We start from the raw sequence: 19,271 nt of genomic DNA, 5'->3' as shown, positions 1-19,271 counted from the left end.
ACATACCAAAAATAGCAGGGAACCAAGGGCCCGATGAGAGTGAGGAACTTAAAGTAATTATCAGTAGAGAAAAAAAGCACTTGAGAAACTAATGGGACTAAAAGCCGACAAATCCCCTGGACCTGATGGCCTACATCCTAGGGTTCTAAAAGAGGTGGCTGCAGAGATAGTGGATGCATTGGTTGTGATCTTGCAAAATTCTTCAGACTCTGGAACATTGGAAGGTAGAAAATGTAACCTCACTATTCAAGAAAGGGGAAAGAGAGAAAGCAGGGAACTACAGGCCAGTTAGCCTAACATCGGGAAATGGCTGGAATCGAGGTGGCAGGGCAAGTAGAAAATCATAATATGATCAGGCAGAGTCAACATGGTTTTATGAAAGAGAAATCATGCTTGACAAATTTACTAGTTTTTTTTGAGCATGCAACTAGCAGGGTAGATAAAGGGGAAACAGTGGATGTAATATATTTGGGATTCCAAAAGGCATTTGATAAGGTGCCACATAAAAGGTTGCTATGCAAGATAAGGGGTCATGGGGTTGGGGGTAATATATTAGCATAGATAGAGGGTTGGTTAATGCCCAGAAAACAGAGAGTAGGGATAAACAGGTCATTTTCAGATTGGTAGGCTTTAACTAGTGGGGTGCCATATGGATCAGTGTTTGGGCCTCAGCTATTTACAATCTATATTAATGATTTAGATGAAGGGACCGAGTGCAATGTATCCATGTTTGCTGACGATACAAAGCTAGGTGGGACATTAAGCTGTGAGGAGGAGACAAAGAGACTGCAAGGGGATATGGGCAGGTTAAGTGAGTGGGCAATAAGGTTAGAGATGGAACATAACGTGGGGAAATGTGAGGTTATTCACTCTGGTAGGAAGAATGGAAAAACAGAATCTTTTTTAAATCGTGAAAAATTATTACATGTTGGTGTTCAGGGGGATTTAGCTGCTCTCATACAGGAAGCAGAGTTAGCATGCAGGTACAGCAAGCAATTAGGAAGGCAAATGGCATGTTGGATTTTATTGCAAGCGGGTTGGAGTACAACAGTAAGGAAGTCTTGCTACAATTGCACTGGGCTCTGGTGAGCCCACACCCGGAGTACAGTGCACAGTTTTGGTCTCCTTTTCAATAAAGGATGTGATAAAGACAGTAGAGAGAAAGGATCTTGGCTCCGAAAATTAAGAAGTAAAATCAATTTGGGTGGAGCTAAGAAACAGCAAGGGGAAGAAAACATTTGTTGGAACTGTTTATATGCACCAAACAGCAGCTGTAATGTAGTGCAGAGTATAAATCAGGAAACTAGAGGTGCATGTAGCAAGGGCAATACAGTAATCATGGGGGACTTTAATCCACATATAGACTGGGTAAATCAATTTGCAGTAATAGTGTGGAGGACATTATCCGAGTCAATAGGACTCTCACTGACCTTTCTCCCCAGTCCATCGCCAGGACCGGTGTGTATCTGAGTCAATGGGGCTCTCTCGAACATTATACCCAGGCCATCTCCAAGACCACTGTGTACCCGAGTCTGAATTTTATATTGAACTTGAAGGTGACTTAGTTAAATCCGAAACTGGGGTAATAAATCCAAACAAAGCAAACTACGTAGGTATGAGGGGCGACTTGGCAAAGGTAAATTGGGAAACTACCTCCCAAACCCGCAACCTCTTCCACCTTGAAGGAAAAGGGCAGCAGGTGCATGGGAACACCAGCACCTCCAAGTTCCCCTCCAAGTCACACACCATCCTGACATAGAAGTATATCACCGATCCTTCATCGTTGCTGGGTTAAAATCCTGGAAATCCCTACCCAACAGAACTGTGGGAGTACCTTCACCACACGGACTACAGCGGTTAAAGAAGGAAGCTCACCATCACCTTCTCAAGGGCAATTAGGGATGGGTATTAAATGCTGGCCTTGCCAGCGACACCCACATCCCATAAAAATTAATAAACAAAAGGTATGATGGTAGACAAGTAATGTCTAGCATTTAAAGAATTAATACATAATTTACAACAAATATATATTCATTTAAAGCACAAAACCCCACAGAAAAGGTGATCCCACCATGGCTAACAAGAGAAGTTAAAGATTGTATTATATCAAAGGAAGAGGCTTAAAATGTTGCCAAAAAGAATAGTAAGCCAGAGGATTGGGAGAATTTTTAGAATTCAGCAAAGGAGGACCAATAAATTGATAAAGAAAGGGAAACAGAATATGAGACTGAACTAGCGAGAGACATAAAACAGACTGTAAAAGCTCCTATAGGTATGTAAAAAGACTCAGATTAGCAAAAGTAAATGTGAGACCCTTACAGGCTGAGACAGGAGAAATTATAATGGGGAATTAAGGAAAAGGCAGAGAAATTAAACAAATACTTTGTTTCTGTCATCACAGAAGGAGATGCAAATAACTTCCTGGAAATAGTGGAGAACCAAGGGTCTTGTGAGAATGAGGAACTAAAATTATTAGTACTGGAGAAATTAAAAGGGACTAAAAGCCAATAAATCCCCTGGACCTGATGGCCTACATCCTAGAGTTTTGAAAGAGGTGGCTATAGAGATAGTGAATGCACTGGTTGTCATTTTCCAAAATAGCATAGATTCCAGAACGGTTCCTGCGAATTGGAAGGTAGCAAATGTAACCGCACGATTTAAGGGAGGGAAGAGAGAAAATGGGGAATTACAGACCACTTAGCCTGACATCAGTAGTAGGGAAAATGCGAGAATCTATTATTTAGGACGTGGTAACAGGGCACTTAGAAAATAATAATAGGATTGGGCAGAGTCAGCATGGATTTATGAAAGTGAAACCGTGTTTGACAAATCCGTTAGAGGTTTTTGAGGTTGTAACTAGCAGAATAGATAAGGGGGAAACCAATGGATGTGGTGTATTTGGATTTTCAGAAGGCATTCGATAAGGTGCCACACAAGAGGTTATTAAACAAAATTAAGGCTCGAAACCGAGGATGACTTGCTTCCACATTAAAAATGAGTTCGCAGGTGACTGATGAGTCCAATGCGGGAGCTACAGTCTCTGTCACAGGTGGGGCAGAAGGTGGTTGAAGGGGCAGATGGGTGGGGTGCTTGGGTTGACATGCGCTCCTTCTGCAGTTTACGCTTGGCTTCTGCTTGCTCCCGGCGAAGAGACTCGAGGTGTTCGGTGCCTTCCCGGATGCTTCTCCTTCACTTTGTGCAGTCTTGGGCCAGGGATTCCCAGGTGTCGATGGGGATGCTACACTTTTTCCAAGGAGGCTTTGAGGGTTTGCTTGAAGCGTTTCCTCGGCCCACCTGGGGCTCTCGCCGTGCCAGAGCACCGAGTAGAGCGCATGTTTAGGGAGTCTCGTATCGGGCATGTGGACAATGTGACACGTCCATCGGCGCTGATTGATCATGGTCAAAGCTTCGATGCTGGGGATGTTGGCCTGAGCAAGAACCCGGACGTTGGTGCGCCTATCCTGCCAATGGATTTGCGGAGGCAGCGTTGGTGGTACATCTCCAGTGCTTTGAGGTGCCTGCTGTACATGGTCCATGTCTCTGAGGCATACAGCAGGGCGGGTAACACTGCTGCTCTGTAGACCATGAGCTTAGTGCCGGGTTTGAGGTCCTTCAAACACTCTCTTCCTCAGGCGACCGAAGGCTGCACTGGCACACTGAAGGCGGTGTTGGACTTCGTCGTCGACGTCTGCCCTTGTTGACAGTAAGTTCCCGAGGTATGGAAAGTGGCCCACGTTGTCAAAGGCCTTGTCGTGGATTTTGATAATCGGGGCCAGTACTGTGTGGTGGGGGCACGTTGGTAGAGGACCTTTGTCTTACGGATGTTTAGTGTAAGACCATGCTCTCGTATGCTTCAGTGAAGGTGTTGATGATGGTTTGGAGTTCGACCTCCGAGTGAGCACAGACACAAGCGTCGTCTGCATACTGTAATTCGACGACAGAGAATGGGATGACCTTGGATCTGGACTGGAGGCGACGGAAGTTGAACAGTTTCCCGTTTGTTCTGTAAATTAGCTCCACTCCAGTGTCTCATGGGATTGGGGTTAATATATTAGCATGGATTGAGGATTGGCTAACAGACAGAAAACAGAGTGAATGAACGGGTCATTTTCTGGTTCTCAGGTTGTAACTAATGGGGTACCACAAGGATCAGTGCTTAGGTCTCAGCTATTCACAATCTATATCAATGATTTGGATGAGGGGGCCTAATGTAACATATACAAGTTTGCTGATACAAAGCTCGGTGGGAATGTACGTTGTGAGGAGGATGCCAGGAGGCTTCAAGGGGATATAGACAGGCTAAGTGAGTGGGCAAGAACATGGCAAATGGAATAAAATAGAGAAATGTGAAGTTATCCACTTTGGTAGGAAAAATAGGAAAGCAGAGTATTTTTAAATGGTGAGAGATTGGAAAATGTTGGCGTTCAGAGGGACCTGGGTGTCTTTGTACATGAACCATTGAAAGTTAACATTCAGGTACAGCAATCAAATAGGAAAGCAAATGGAATGATGGCCTTTATTACAAGAGGATTTGAGTACATGAGTAAAGATGTCTTACTGCAAATAGGTTGGGCCCTGGTGAGACCACAACTCGCGCATTGTGTACAGTTTTGGTCTCGTTACGTAAGGAAGGGAGGTTATACTTGCCATAGAGCAAATGCAATGGAGGTTCACCAGACAGGTTCCTTGGATGGGGAGATTGTCCTATGAGCAGAGGTTGAGTCAACTAGGCATAAAGGCCTAGAAATTCAGTGGGCTGCGCCACCAGTTTGCGCCGAAAGAGGGCACTCAGTGGCTTTAGCGCCACACCTACCGCGATATTTAGCGGGGCGCTAATGGCGGCGTTAGCCTGTAGCGCTGCGCCGCCACCGATGACGTAATCGGTGTGCGCAGCGCCCCGCCCCGATGACCATATTTGGTCACGCCCGCCTCTTTAGCGCCGGTCGCAAATAGAGGCCGGTTCACAGGGGCCTACCTGTGGCGGTAGTGGCGCTAGTTAAGGTGGAGGTGCGGGTGGCCGCTTTTTCGGCGGCGGCCTGCCAGCACCTCTGTCCCCGGCCTCCGAAACCCCCCCCCCCCGCGGCATTGCCGGCTGTTTCCCCGAGAGCCAGGAACTTCTCCTTGGTGCCGGGCTCATTTGCCGGCACTCGCGAGCGGGGCTCGCGCTGTTGCAGGCACCTCCCCCTTAACAGTGGGAGGAAGGCCTGCAGTACCGCAGCGTGCCGTGCCGCAGCGTGTGGCGCTGCGGCCCTTAGCCCGCCGATATTCAGGGTGAGCGCCCCAAGCGGGGCGCGGGAAGCCTCGAGTAGCGGCCCGCTTCCATTTGGGGCGCAGAAACTGAATATCCGGATGGCGCAAGCGGCTCTGCTCGCAGCGGTAATTCCGGCGCCCAGGCGAGCTTGGTGCCCCAAACGGCGCCCAACTGAATTTTTAGCCCATATTCTCTAGCATGTCGAAGAATGAGAGGAGATCTCATTGAAGCATACAAAATTCTTAGAGGGCTTGATATGGTAGATGCAGGGAGGATATTTCACCTGACTGGAGAGTCTACAACCAGGATCACACTCTCAGAAGAATGGGTTGGCCATTTAGGACAGAGATGAAGAGACATTTCTTCACTCAGAGAGTGGTGAAACTTTGGAATTCTCTACCCCAGAGGGTTGTGGAGGATCAGTCGTTGAGTATATTCAAAACAGAGATCAATAGATTTTGAATATTAAGGGAATCAAGGGAGATGGGAACAGTGCTGGAAAGTGGAGATGAGATAGATCAGCCATGATCATATTGAATGGCGGCGCAGGCTCGAAGGGCCAAATGGCCTACACCTGCTCCTATTTCTTATGTTCTTAAAGAAGTGGGTTTTAGGCGGGTCTGACAGAGGGAGGCAGAGGGGTTTAGGTGCGGAATTGCAGAGCCGGGACAGCTGAAGGTACGGCCGCCACTTTTGGGATTAGAAGAGGGTGAAATGCACAAAAGACCAGAATCGGAGGAACAGAGGAATTTTGGAGGTGGGGGATTGTATAGCTGGAGGACGTTAGAGAGAGGGAGGGACATGACCATGAAGGGATTTAAACGAAGATGAGAGTTTTAATTTGGAGGTGATATGGGACCGGGAGCCAATGTAGCTTCGCAAGAACAAGGGGTGACCGCTGAGCAGGGATTTTGATGCATTAAATTTACGGAGGGAAAAATGATCAAAGTCTACCCGGAGAGCACTGGAAACTTCAAGACTCCAGGTGATAAAGGTATGGATGAGGGTTTTAGCAGCTGATGGGATGAAGCAGGGAAGAAGATGGATGATATTACAGAAGTGGACGGTCTTTGAGCTGGAGAGAATATCTGGTCAGAAGCTCAGCTTGGCATCAAATAGAACGCAGCAATTAAAATTTTTTTTTTTATGGGATTTGGGCGTCGCTGGCAAGGTCAGCATTTATTGCCCATCCCCAATTGCCCTCGAGAAGGTGTTGGTCAGCCATCTTCTTGAACCGCTGCAGTCCATTTGGTGAAAGTACTCCCAAAGTGCTGTTAGGGAGCAAGTTCAAAGATTGTGAGCCAGTGACTGTGAATGATCGGTGTTCCCATGCGCCTGCTGCCCTTCTCCTTCTAGGTGGAAGAGGTCACAGGTTTGGGAAGTGCTGCCGAAGAAGCCTTGGTGAGTTGCTGCAATGCATCTTGTAGATGGTACACACTGCAGCCACGGTACGCCGGTGGTGGAGGGAGTGAATGTTTAAGGTGGTTGATGGGGTACCAATCAAGCGGGCTGCTTTGTCCTGGATGGTGTCGAGCTTCTTGAGTGTATTGTTGGATCTGCACTCATCCAGGCAAGTGGAGAATATTCCATCATACTCCTTACTTGTGCCTTGTAGATGGTGGAAACGATTTGGGGAGTCAGGAGGTGAGACACTCGCCACAGAATACCTAGCCTCTGACCTGCTCTTGTTGCCACAGTATTTATGTGGCTGGTCCAGTTAACTTTCTGGTCAATAGTGACACCCAGGATGTTGATGGTAATGCCGTTGACTGTCAAGGGGAGATGGTTAGACTCTTGCGAGTTGGAGGTAGTCATTGCCTGGCATTTGCTTGGTGCAAATGTTACCTGCCACTTATCAGCGAAAAGCGTGAAAATCGTCTAGGTCTTGTTGCATGCGGGCATGGACTGCTTCATTATCTGAGGAGTTGTGAATGGCACTGAACACTGTGCAGTCATCAGCTAACATCCCCATTTCTGACCTTATGTTGGAGGGAAGGTCATTGATGAAACAGCTGAAGATGGTTGGGCCTAGGACACTGCCCTGAGGAACTCCTGCCACGATATACTGGGGCAGTGATGATTGACCTACAACCACCACAACCATCTTCCTTTGTGCTCGGTATGACTCCAGCCAGTGGAGTGTTTTCACCTCAATTCCCACTGACTTCAGTTTTACTATGGCTCCTTGATGCCACATCCGGTCAAATGCTGCCTTGATGTCAAAGGCAATCTCTCTCACCTCACCTCTGGAATTCAGCTCCTTTGTCACCAAGACTGCAATGAGTTCGGGAGCCGAGTGGTCTTGGCGGAACCCAATCTGTGCATCAGTGAGCAGGTTATTGGTGAGTAAGTGCTGCTTGATAGCACCTTCGATGACACCTTCCATCATTTGCTGATGATTGAGTGTAGACTGATGGGGTGTTTTTGGCCTGGTTGGATTTGTCCTGCTTTTTGTGGACAGGATATACCTGGGCAGTTTTTCACATTGTCGGATTGATGCCAGTGTTGTAGCTGTACAGGAACAGCTTGGCTAGAGGTGCGGCCAGTTCTCGAGCACAAGTCTTCAGCACGATAGGCGGGATGTTGTTGGGGCCCATAGCCTTTGCTGTATCCAGAGCAGTTAGCCATTTCTGGATATCATGTGCGAACAGTATGTTTAAATCTGAGACACCAATTGGGATGGGGAGGGAACAGAATTCCTGGCAGGGGTCGAAGACCATATGGGGGAGAAATTCAGTTGTTAGCACCACCTGTTAGCGCCTTAAGAGGTGCTAACCAACTAGCGCCCGGGCGCAGCGAGACCTGCGCCTCTCGCGAAATTGAGCAGACATTTTGCGGCGGCGCTAAACAATACCGCCACAATCTCCTGCACCGGCAGATCGTGACATCAGTCGAGTGCACAACGCCCTATTAGTGCCCCGGACCAGAAATTGAGTGTCGCCCCCTGCCTTACCGCCTTCCGCTAGCAACGACATGTTGAGGGGACCGTTATGCTGTCGGAAAGGGACTAGGGGAGTGCTATTTAAAGGCGACCACTTCCTGCCTTCTTTTGTCGGTGACATTTTTGCACCACACATTCTGAGAGAGAGAGAGAGAGAGACTGACTTCTGGAAAGATTCAATGCTGTGTGAAGGAGTTTTGCAGGTTGCTTTTGATTTGCCCTTCCTTGTATCGATTTAGAAGAGACTATGGGGTCTGCACTCTGAGCTCTTTCCGGGTTCGCTCCATTGTTCTTTCCAGCAGATTTGATGTACAGGACTCTCCAGGTTGAGATTCAGGCCGAGATTCAAGGCTGCAATGAGCAGGATGTGGATGGAGAGCAAGGCAAGATCAACCCTCCCCTTTAAGATAAAAACAGAAAATGCAGGAGAATCTCAGCAGGTCAAGCAGCATCTGTGAAGAGAGAAACAGAGTTAACGTTTCAGGTCGATGACCATTCGTCAGAACTCCCCTTTAAGAATTGGACGGTGGCAGTGTGTCTGTGTTCCATTGCTGAATGACATCACATCAGCTTCACCAGCGCTGTGAGGTAGCGCCCCGCTCCTGCGGCTTAATGCCTCGAGGAGGTGTGTAGCGGCAGATTTAGCTCTCCAATCACCTCCAGGGGCGATAGAGACAAATTTTACAGTAGGCGGCGATAATTTGCGCCAAGCGCTAATCTTTGCGCCTGGCCGATAATAGCACCTCAAAATGGGCGTTGCCGAATTTCTCCCCCCATGTCTTTGGTCTTCCCAAGTTTAATTGGAGAAATGTGTAGCTCAACACAGATGGATGTTGGATAGGCAGCATGAGAAAGCAGAGGCAGTGGAGGGTGCGAGAGAGGTGGTCGAGAGGTAGAGCAGAGTTATAGAGTGGTACAGCAATACAGCACAGAAAGGGGCCCTTCGGCCATCAAGCCCTGTCCATTCTAATCCCATTTTCCAGGACTTTATCCGTACCCTTGTAAGGTATGGCGTTTCAAGTGCTCATCTAAATGGTGTCAGGTTACATGTGCAAGCTGACCACTTGTCTTTGGATGTCTCCAAGGGGCAGCACAAATATAAGAAACAGGAGGGGGCGAGGGGAGATCCATGCTGGACTCCACAGGGAACATAGAAGATAGGAGAAGGAGCAGGCCATTCAGCCCATCGAGCCTGCTCCGCCATTTAATGAGATCATGGCTGATCATCCAAATTCAGTATCCCGTCCCTGCTTTCGGCCCATATCCCTTTTTCCTTAAGAAATATATCTGTAATGAAATCTGTTTGTCTTGATCCTGTATTCGCTTTGCACTCATGTATATTACCCTCCCCCACTGTGTATAGCTTAACTTCCTCTTTCCCGACTAACCTGGGAGGTTCCAGGTCTTGGCTCTTGGCTCCGCCCCTGACTTCTCTTACATAAAGATCCCAGGATCTGTATGACTCATTCCTGTGAACCAGTCGGCATGTTGAGATGCTGCTCTGATCTTAGTGATTAAAAGCCAACTTGTTTAAGTCTATAACTTCTAGTTTTGTGGTTATTGAAGGCCCATCAATATCTAACTCCTTCTTGAATATATTTAATTAGTTGGCCTCAACTGCCTTCTGTGGTAGAGAATTCCACAGGTTCGCCACTCTCTGGGTGAAGAAATTCCTCCTCATCTCTCTCCTAAATGGCCTACCCTTTATCCTTCGACTGTGACCCCTGGTTCTGGACTCCCCCGCCATTGGCAACATCCTTCCTGCATCGAATCTGTCTAGTCCTGTTAGAATTTAATAAGTTTCAATGAAATCCCCTCTCATTCGTCTAAACTCCAGCGAATATCAGCCCAAACGACCCAATCTCTCCTCATACATCATTCCTGCCATCCCAGGTATCAGTCTGGTGAATCTTCACGGCACTTCCTCCATGGCAAGAACATTCATTTTCAGATAAGGTGACCAAAACTGCACACAATATTCAAAGCTGTGGTCTCACCAAGGCCCTGTACAACTGCAGCAAGACATCCTTGCTCCTGTACTCGAATCCTCTCGCTATGAAGGCCAACATACCATTTGCCTTCTTAACTGCCTGCTGCACCTGCATGCTTACCTTCAGCGGCTGGTGCACAAGGACACTCAGGTCTCATTGCACTTCCCCTTCTCCCAATCTATTGCCTTTCAGATAATAGTCTGTCTTCCCGTTTTTACCACCAAAGTGGATAACCTTGCATTTATTCACATTATACTGCATCTGCCATGCATCTGCCCAATCACAAAACCTGTCCAATTCATACTGGAGTTTCTCGGCATCCTCCTCACCGCGCACATGCCCATCCAGCTTTGTGTCGTCTGCAAATTGGAGATAATACATCTAGTTCCCTCGCCTAGATCACTAATATATATTGTGAATAGCTGGGGTCCTAGCACCAAACCCTGCAGTACACCTCTAGTCACTGCTTGCCACTCTAAGACCCGTTTATTCCAACTCTTGGCTTCCCGTCTGCAAAACCAGTTCTCTATCCAAGTCAGTACCTTGCCCCCAATCCCATGTGCATTAACTTTACTCGCTAATCTCTAATGCGGGACCTTATCGAAAGCCTTCTCAAAGTCCAAATACACCACATCCACTAGTTGTCCCTTATCTATTCTACCAGTTACATCCTCAAAAATTCCAGTAGATTAGTCAAGCACAATTTACCTTTTGTAAATCCATGTTGATTTTGTCCGATCCGGTCACTGTTTTCCAAGTGCTCTGTTATTACATCTTTTATAATGTCAGGTTTACCGGTCTATAATTCCCCGTTTTCTCTACCACCTTTTTTGAATAGTGGGGTCACATTAGATGCGCTCCAATTCATGGGAACTGTTCCACATTCTATAGAATTTTGGAAGATGACCAGCAATGCATCTACTATTTCTAGGGCCACTTCCTTAAATACCCTAGGATGTAGATTATCAGGCCCTGGGGATTTATCGGCCTTCAATCCCGTCAATTTCCCTAATACCATTTCCCTCCAAATACTGATTTCATTCAGTTCCTCCCTCTCATTAGACCCTATTTTCCCCGACATCTCTGGGAGTTTGTGTCCTCCTTTGTGAAGACAGAACCAAAGTATGTATTTAATTGGTGTGCCATTTCATTGTTCCCATTATAAATTCCCCTGATTCTGACTGCAAGGGACCTACGCTTGACTTCACCAATCTTTTTCTCTTCACATATCTATAGAAGCTTTTACAGTCAGTTTTTATGTTCACAGCAAGCTTACTCTCATACTTTATTTCCCCCCTCTTAATTAATCCCTTTGGCCTCCTTTGCCGAATTCCAAACTGCTCCCAATCCTCAGGTTTGTTGCTTTTTCTGACCAATTTATATGTCTTCTACTTGGATCTTATGCAATCCCTAATTTCCCTTGTCAGCCACGGTTGAGTAACCTTTTTTGTTTTATTTTTATGCCAAACAGGGATGAACAAATTCTGTCGTTCATCCATGCGGTTTTTGAATGTTTGCCATTGCCTATCCACCGTCAGCCCTTTGAGTGACATTCCCCAATCCATCTTAGCCAACTCGCACCTCAGACCATCGTAGTTTCCTTTATTTAAATTCAGGACCCTAGTCTCTGAGTCAAATACTTCACTCTCCATGTTAATGAAGAATTCTATCATATCGATGGCCCAGAAATTCGGGTCTCCACAGGCGAGTACGCACGGGGTACTCACCTGTAGGCCAAATGGAAGGGCCGGTTTCATGCACATGCACGGGAAACCAGCACTTCCATTCCCCTGAAAGAAGGGGTTGAGAGGCGCAACGCGTGCTCCGGAGAGGCAGCGCGTGCACATCAAGCTTACCTTTTTTTTTTCCAGGTTTCTCCGGGAGGGTATGTCTCCAGCAGTTACACTTTTAAAAAGCAGGCGCAAGACCTGCTTTAAACAAGGTAAGTGGTGAATTAATTAAAATTAAAACATTTTTCCCACAGGTTTATTATTTTTAAATACTAAAGAAAGGAAAGTTTATTCTTAGCCCCGTTAGAAAATGTAATTAATTTTCTCAAAAATTTTAATTAGTGTTTAAAATAGTTATTTCATGTAATTTATAGTTATTTTAAAAATTTGATTTTTTAAAAATGTATTTGAAGTTTGAGATGTTTTGGGGCTTATAGTATTTTATAGATTTGACAGCTCTTCCTGTCAAACTTATGAATGATGCATTCCTTGCTACCATTGGCTCTCCCTGGCCCACGTGATCACAGGGGACGCATCGAACTAACTGCGCCCCTGGGATACGTAAGCACTGCGCGCCGGCAGTTGAAGGAGGCCCAGGATCGGAATCCATTGCAGGCCCACAGCTCAACGGCCGGCCCGCAAGGCGGGGCATGCACCCGCAGGAAGCCCCCGACCCGAATTTCTAGGCCATTATGATCGCTCCACCCCAAGGGGCCTCGCACAACAAGATTGCTAATTATATCCTCTCATTACATAATACCCAGTCTAAGATGACCCGGTCTCTAGTTGGTTCCTCGACATATTGGTGCAGGAAACCATCCCGTATACACTCCAGGAGTTCCTCCTTCACAGTATTGTTACTAATTTGGTTAGCCTAATCTATATGTAGATTAATGTCACCCATGATAACTGCTGTGCTCTTATTGCACACGTCTCTAATTTCACATTTAATGCCATCCCCAAACTCAGCATTACTGTTTGGGGGTCTGTAAACAACTCCCTCTAATGTTTTCTGCCCCTTGGTATTTCTCAGCTCTACCCATACAGATTCCACAGCATCAGAGCTAATATCCTTCCTTACTATTGCGTTAATCTCCTCTTTAACCAGCAATGCTACACCACCTCCTTTTCCTTTTTGCCTGTCTTTCCTCAATATTGAATACCCCTGGATATTGAATTCCCAGCCTTGGTCACCTTGGAGCCATGTCTCTGTACTCCCAATTATATCATATCCATTTACATCTATTTGCGCAGCTAACTCATCCACCTTATTACGAATGCTCCTCGCATTAAGACACAAAGCCTTCAGGCTTATTTATTTTTTTTAAAACATGCTTAGACCTCTCAGAATGATTATTTACTGTGGCCTTGTTTGACTTACACCCTTGACATCTCTGCCTGCCACTTTTGCTTTTCTCATTCCTGTCTTTGGCTTCTATCCTTGCCTCCCTGCACAGGTTCCCAACCCCCTGCCATTTTAGTTTAAACCCTCCACAACAGCACTAGCAAACACTCCCCCTAGGACATCGGTCCCAGTCCTGACCAGATGCAAACAATGCAGTTTGTACTGGTCCCACCTCCCCCAGAACCGGTTCCAATGTCCCAGGAATTTGAATCCCTCCCCCTTGCACCATTCCTCTAGCCACGTATTCATCTGAAATATCCTTCTATTTCTACTCTGACTAGCACGTGGCACTGGTAGCTATCCTGAGATTACTACCTTTGAGGGCCTATTATTTTAATTTACCTCCTAACTCCCTATATTCAGCTTTTAGGACCTCATCTCAGTTTTTACCTATAGCGTTGGTACCTCTATGCACCACGACAACTGGATGTTAACCCTCCCCCTTCAGAATGCCCTGCAGCTGCTCCAAGACATCCTTGACCCCTGCACCAGGGAAGCAACATATCACCCTGGAGTCTCGTTTGCGGCTGCAGAAAACCTATCTATTCCCCTTACAATAGAATCCACTATCACTATAGCTCTCCCACTTTTTCCTCCCGTCCTGTACAGCAGATCCACCCATGGTGCCAGGAAGTTGGCTGCTGCTGCCTTCCCCCAATAAGCCATCTCCCTCAACAATATCCAAATTGGTATATCTGTTTGAGAGGGGGATGGCCACAGGGGACCCCTGCACTACCTGCCTGCGCCTATTACTCTGCCTGGCGGTCACCCATTCCCTTCCTGCCTGTGCAACCTTTACCTGCGGTGTGACCAACTGATTAAACGCGATATCCACAATGTCCTCAGCATCACGAATGCTCCAGTATGTATCCATTCGCAGCTCCAGTGCCGCAATGTGGTCTGCCAGTAGCGACATCTGGATACACTTCCCGCACACATGGTCGGCAGGGACACAGGAAGTGTCCCTGATTTCCCACATCGTGCAGGAGGTGCATGCCACAGCGCTGAGCTGTGTTGTCATGACTTATCCTTCAATTAAATCAAAATCAATACCACCAATTACACTACAATTAAATGATGTCCTCTAGGGCCCTTGGTTACTAGCACTCCTCGATACACAGCAGAGACCTTAGAAACTATAACCACAAAAATTAAGATCATCTAAACTTTATAAGCTAGTAACCTTAACTGTCAAACTATAGAGTAGTATATAAATAATCACCTGACCGTACTCAACCAATCAGCTGCTTCCTCTTGCTCGCGTCACTTTTTGAGTCCTGGCGTAGCTCTGGAACACTGCCACCGGTCTGCGAGATTGACCGGCCTTTGAGAAATAGCCCGCGAAAGTGAGTTTAAATAGTCATTACTCTCCTGCTGCTCCAGACACTGGCTTCTTCCTACAGGGTGAAAAGTTAGGAAAAACAAAGGCGAAGCAAGGGAGCTCCTCCTTCCACTCCTCACCTAACTCCGACTCACCCAACTCCCAGCACTCTGTTGAAACTACACTCAGTGCAAAATCGCACTTCAAAGCCTGTTTTAAAGGCCCTGAGCAAGGGAGACTTGTTTAGACTTGCCGAGCCCAGCTACAGGAGAACTAATTTAATCAAGTTTCCCGAATTAACTGCCTTCAGCTGCTCTGAATTGTAGGCCTTGCATATCCCTTTATAACCCTGCTTAAAGCTGGGAAATTTAGATTTTAAACAGTAGACAGTAACAGTAAATGTGAAACAAACAAAAGTTTTATTTTAACAACCAGTTAAGCCTCCCTGACTCACCCAACTCGCAGCACTCTGTTGAAACTGCACTCGGTGCTGGAGCAGGAAGAGAAGCCATTGATGGAGATTCTCTGGCTACGACTGGATGGGTAAAAGTGGAGCCAAGCGAAGGCAGTCCCGCTGAGCTGGGCAATGCAGCAGAGGCTTTGGATGATGTTGTGCTCGACCGTGTCAAGACTGCAGAGGTTGAGAAGAATGAGGAGTGATAGTTTACCATGGTCACAGTCTTAGACTGTGTTGATTGGGACTTTGGTTATTGCCATTGCAGTACTGTGGCAGGTGCAGAAACCCGATTTAAGAGAGTCAAACATGAGGCTGTGACAAAGATGGGCAGAAATTCAGGAGCCAAAAAAACATTGAGGAAAGCGAGGCTGGAGATGCAACTGTCTAGCTCTTCACCCACGGGTCAAACGGGACAAGTCTCTTATCAAATCCTCTCCTCTGAAATACACAAGTCTCATTGAATGTTACAGGAACAGTTAAACGCATTTCACTTTTGCAGAATATGCCACGCGCTCTGGCTGGGCGACTGGAATCTCCCAGTTTCACCGGAGGAGTTTGCTTGTTGCAGGCTACAGAATTAGAGCAAACCTTCTGATATTCTCTTTACACCAAACTGTCTCAGAAAATGCGGCATCGTCACTTCCTTTTTTTTTACATAGAATTAACAGCAGAGAAACAGGCTATTCAGCCCAAGTGGTCTGTGCCGGTGTTTGCGGTCCACACGAGCCTGCTACCACCGCTCTTCATCAACCCAATCAGCATAGCCTTATATTTCATTCTCCCTCATGCATTTATCAAACATCCCATTCAATGCATATTTTATTTGCAGTGAGGCTCAGCAACATGGAACTTGCCTTCTGACCGGCCCTGTACAATTCAAGTGATGTTGTTCCTCCATCCCCACACTGGCCCAGCCCCCTGCATCATCATTGGCCCAGCCACCCGCCACCTCCACTGGCCCAGGCCCCCGGCGCCCCCGCTGTCCCAGCTTTCCACACCTCCCGCCCCCCCACCCTGGCCCAGCCCGAAAACCCCACCCACCACTCGCCCAACCCCCGTCACAAGGAGCCTTTATGCAACCAAATGTTTGGTCAAAGAAGTAGGTTTTAAAGAGCGTGTTAAAGGAGCAGAGAGAGGTAGAGACGTTTAAAGAAATCGGAGATGCGCCACAGGCCAGAATTGGCGAAGTGCAGGGATTTCGGTGGGATGTAGGACTGGAAAAGGTTACAGAGATAGGGAGGAGCAAGGCCATGGAGGGATTGGAAATCAAGGATGGGAATTATAAAGTCAATGTAATGCCAGACCCGGAGCCAATACAGGTCAGTGAGCACAGGGATGATGGGTGAATAGGACTTGTTGCGAGTTAGAATACACGGAGCAGATTTTTGGAGGAGTTCAAGTTTATGGAGAGTGGAAGGAGGAGGCCGGCCAGGAGAGCCTTGGAACAGTCACGTCTAGAGGTAACAAAGGAGTGGATGAGGGTATCAACAACAGATGAGCTGAGGCAGGGTCAGAGACCAGCTCTGAGGTGTATGTGCCTTTAAGAGCAATTATGGTGTATGTGCCGTTAAGAGCCTCAGGTGTGCGTAATGCCGGTAATTGTCACTTGGGCTATATCAGCCTGTGTATTGTGTATATCCTTTAGAAACCCCCCCCAGACTTGCTTAGTAAATACCTATGAACCAACTCCTGTCTTCAGTGTCTTTATCTACACACGGACACTACAGTGGCGACGAAGTGGAAACGGACTTACCTGCAATTCAGCAGCACCTCAGGGACATCGATTCCTCCAGCGTCCAGAAGACTCAAGGAAGTAAGAGAAACTGTGGTTTCACCAGCTGCCCAAGCTGGTGACAGGTACCGCGCTAATCCTTCCTGGGCGTCAGGCTGGAGCTCCAGCGGCGGGCTCTACAGCTGAGACAGGCAGCGAAATCGGAGGCAAGCAATAACGGACTGGGAGGGTGCACTCGAAAGACGGCCGGCGCGGCAAGCAGGTCAGCGTTTAGACCTCCGTCGGGAACGAGTCTCCAACAGTGAATAAACGGAAACCACAGTAAAACAGCGTTGTTATCGGTAGCAGCGGCGGGAAAGCGCGGGAAGCGCCATATCGTTGATACAGAGAGAGAAAAAAAAAGCGCGGGAAGCGCCATATCTTTTCTGAAATGCCTAAATCTGGTAATATTGAGGCTTTTGATGGCGAAATAGAAGATTGGACCACATACTTGGAAAGAGTAGAGGTTTATTGCACTGCAAATGGAATAGCAGATGAAAAAAAAGCTTCAGTACTTCTGAACTTAATGGGCGCGAAGACATACAGGCTGTTACGAAATTTAATCACTCCAGCCAAACCAAAGGACAAGACTTTTGAAGAAATTGTTGATACCCTGCAGGAGCATTTAAACCCAACACCGCTGCTGATAGCGGAACGATTCAAGTTCTTCAAGAGAAATCAACACAAGAATGAAAGTAACGCTGATTACCTAACCGAATTAAGAAAGCTATCAAAGTACTGCCAATTCGGAGCAGAACTATCGGATTATCTTCGAGACAAATTTGTTTGCGGTCACTTAAGTGAAGGAACACAAAAAAGACTGCTTTCTGAAAAAGATTTAACATTGGACAAAGCTTTCAGTATGGCTGTATCATACGAAGCAGCAGCAAAAGGAGCTGCAGAGATACAACAAGAGACACAGGACTTTGGCACCCATGAAATGACACAGGAGTTCGGAAGATGTTATCGCTGCGGCAGATCCACCCATAACCAGAGGGGCTGCTGGTTCAAGGGCAAAGCATGCAGGCAATGTGGTAAGATTGGACACATTGCACGGGTATGCCAATCTGGACAAAATAAATCCACTGACAGAAAACAAAAAAATCAATAAAGAAAAGTGCAGGAAGGTACAAATGATGACGGACAATAGCTCCGAAGACCAGAATAGTGATAGCGGCTCCGGAAACAAGAGACTAAGCTGTCTCAAATTACATAATGTACTTGCCAAAGAGAATTACCAAACCATTTGGGTTACCCTCAATAGCAGGGTCCCCAGTTAAAATGGAGCTAGATACAGGATCAGCTCTAACCGTAATAAATCGACGAGATTACGAGAGGCTATTTTCGCATATACCTCTAAAAGACACATCCATTATCTTAAAAACATATACGGGGCAGAAAGTCTACCCCAAAGGAAAAATAAGGGTGCCTGTGGAATACAACGGCAAAGAAATACAAAAGTTGTATTTATATATTCTACAAGATGGTGGTCCACCGTTGTTGGGACGTGAATGGATAAGGAAGATACGTTTAGACTGGCACTCCATTCAGGCACTGACGGTGACCAGTAAGGAAAAAGTAATGATGACATCATACCTGAACGATTAAAAGACATCTTGGCCAACGCCAATGAAGTGTTTCAAGAGAAACTAGGAACCTTGAAAGGTGGAAGATACAGCAATTCCAAAATGTTTTAAGGCAAGACCGGTGCCATACGCAATACGTCCGGCAGTCGAGGCATAGCTGAAGAATTTGGAAAAGGCAGGCGTATTATCCAAAATAGATTGGAGCGAATGGGCAACACCCATCGTTCCAGTCATGAAAAAAAACATTGAAAAATAACTCTGAGGAACAGAAAAAAATTCGCATCTGTGGGGACTTTAAGGTGACTGTAAACCCGGTCCTTCACACGGTACAGTATCCTCTTCCGAGGATAGAAGATATTTTCGCCTCACTATCCGGAGGGAAACGTTTCACAAAAATTGACTTGGCACAGGCATATCTACAGATGGAGGTTGAGGAGACCTCTTAAAAGTATCTCACAATAAACACACACAAAGGACTGTACCAGTACAATCGACTGGTTTTTGGAATAGCATCAGCTCCAGCTATCTGGCAAAGAGCTATGGAGCAAGTCCTGCAAGGGATTCCGGGGACTCAAAGCTACCAAGACGACATCCTTATAACAGGAGAAAACGACAACGAGCACCTTGCCAATTTGGAGCAGGTGCTCACTAGGCTAAAAGAACGGGGCCTACGAGCAAATCGCCCCAAGTGCGAATTTTTCCAAAATCAGATATCATATTGTGGCCACATATTTAATAAGGAAGGGTTGCATAAGTCACCTGAAAAAATTGAAGCAGTTATAAAAGCCCCAGCACCTGAAAATGTTTCACAATTAAGG

The sequence above is a fragment of the Somniosus microcephalus genome, unplaced genomic scaffold (genome assembly GCF_052327205.1).
Source record: "Somniosus microcephalus isolate GS21.2 unplaced genomic scaffold, FLI_Smic_1.0 unresolved_chr2, whole genome shotgun sequence".
NCBI classification, from domain to species: domain Eukaryota; kingdom Metazoa; phylum Chordata; class Chondrichthyes; order Squaliformes; family Somniosidae; genus Somniosus; species Somniosus microcephalus.
The sequence above is the reverse complement of the archived record's forward strand: the minus strand, read 5'-3'. Positions refer to the sequence as shown.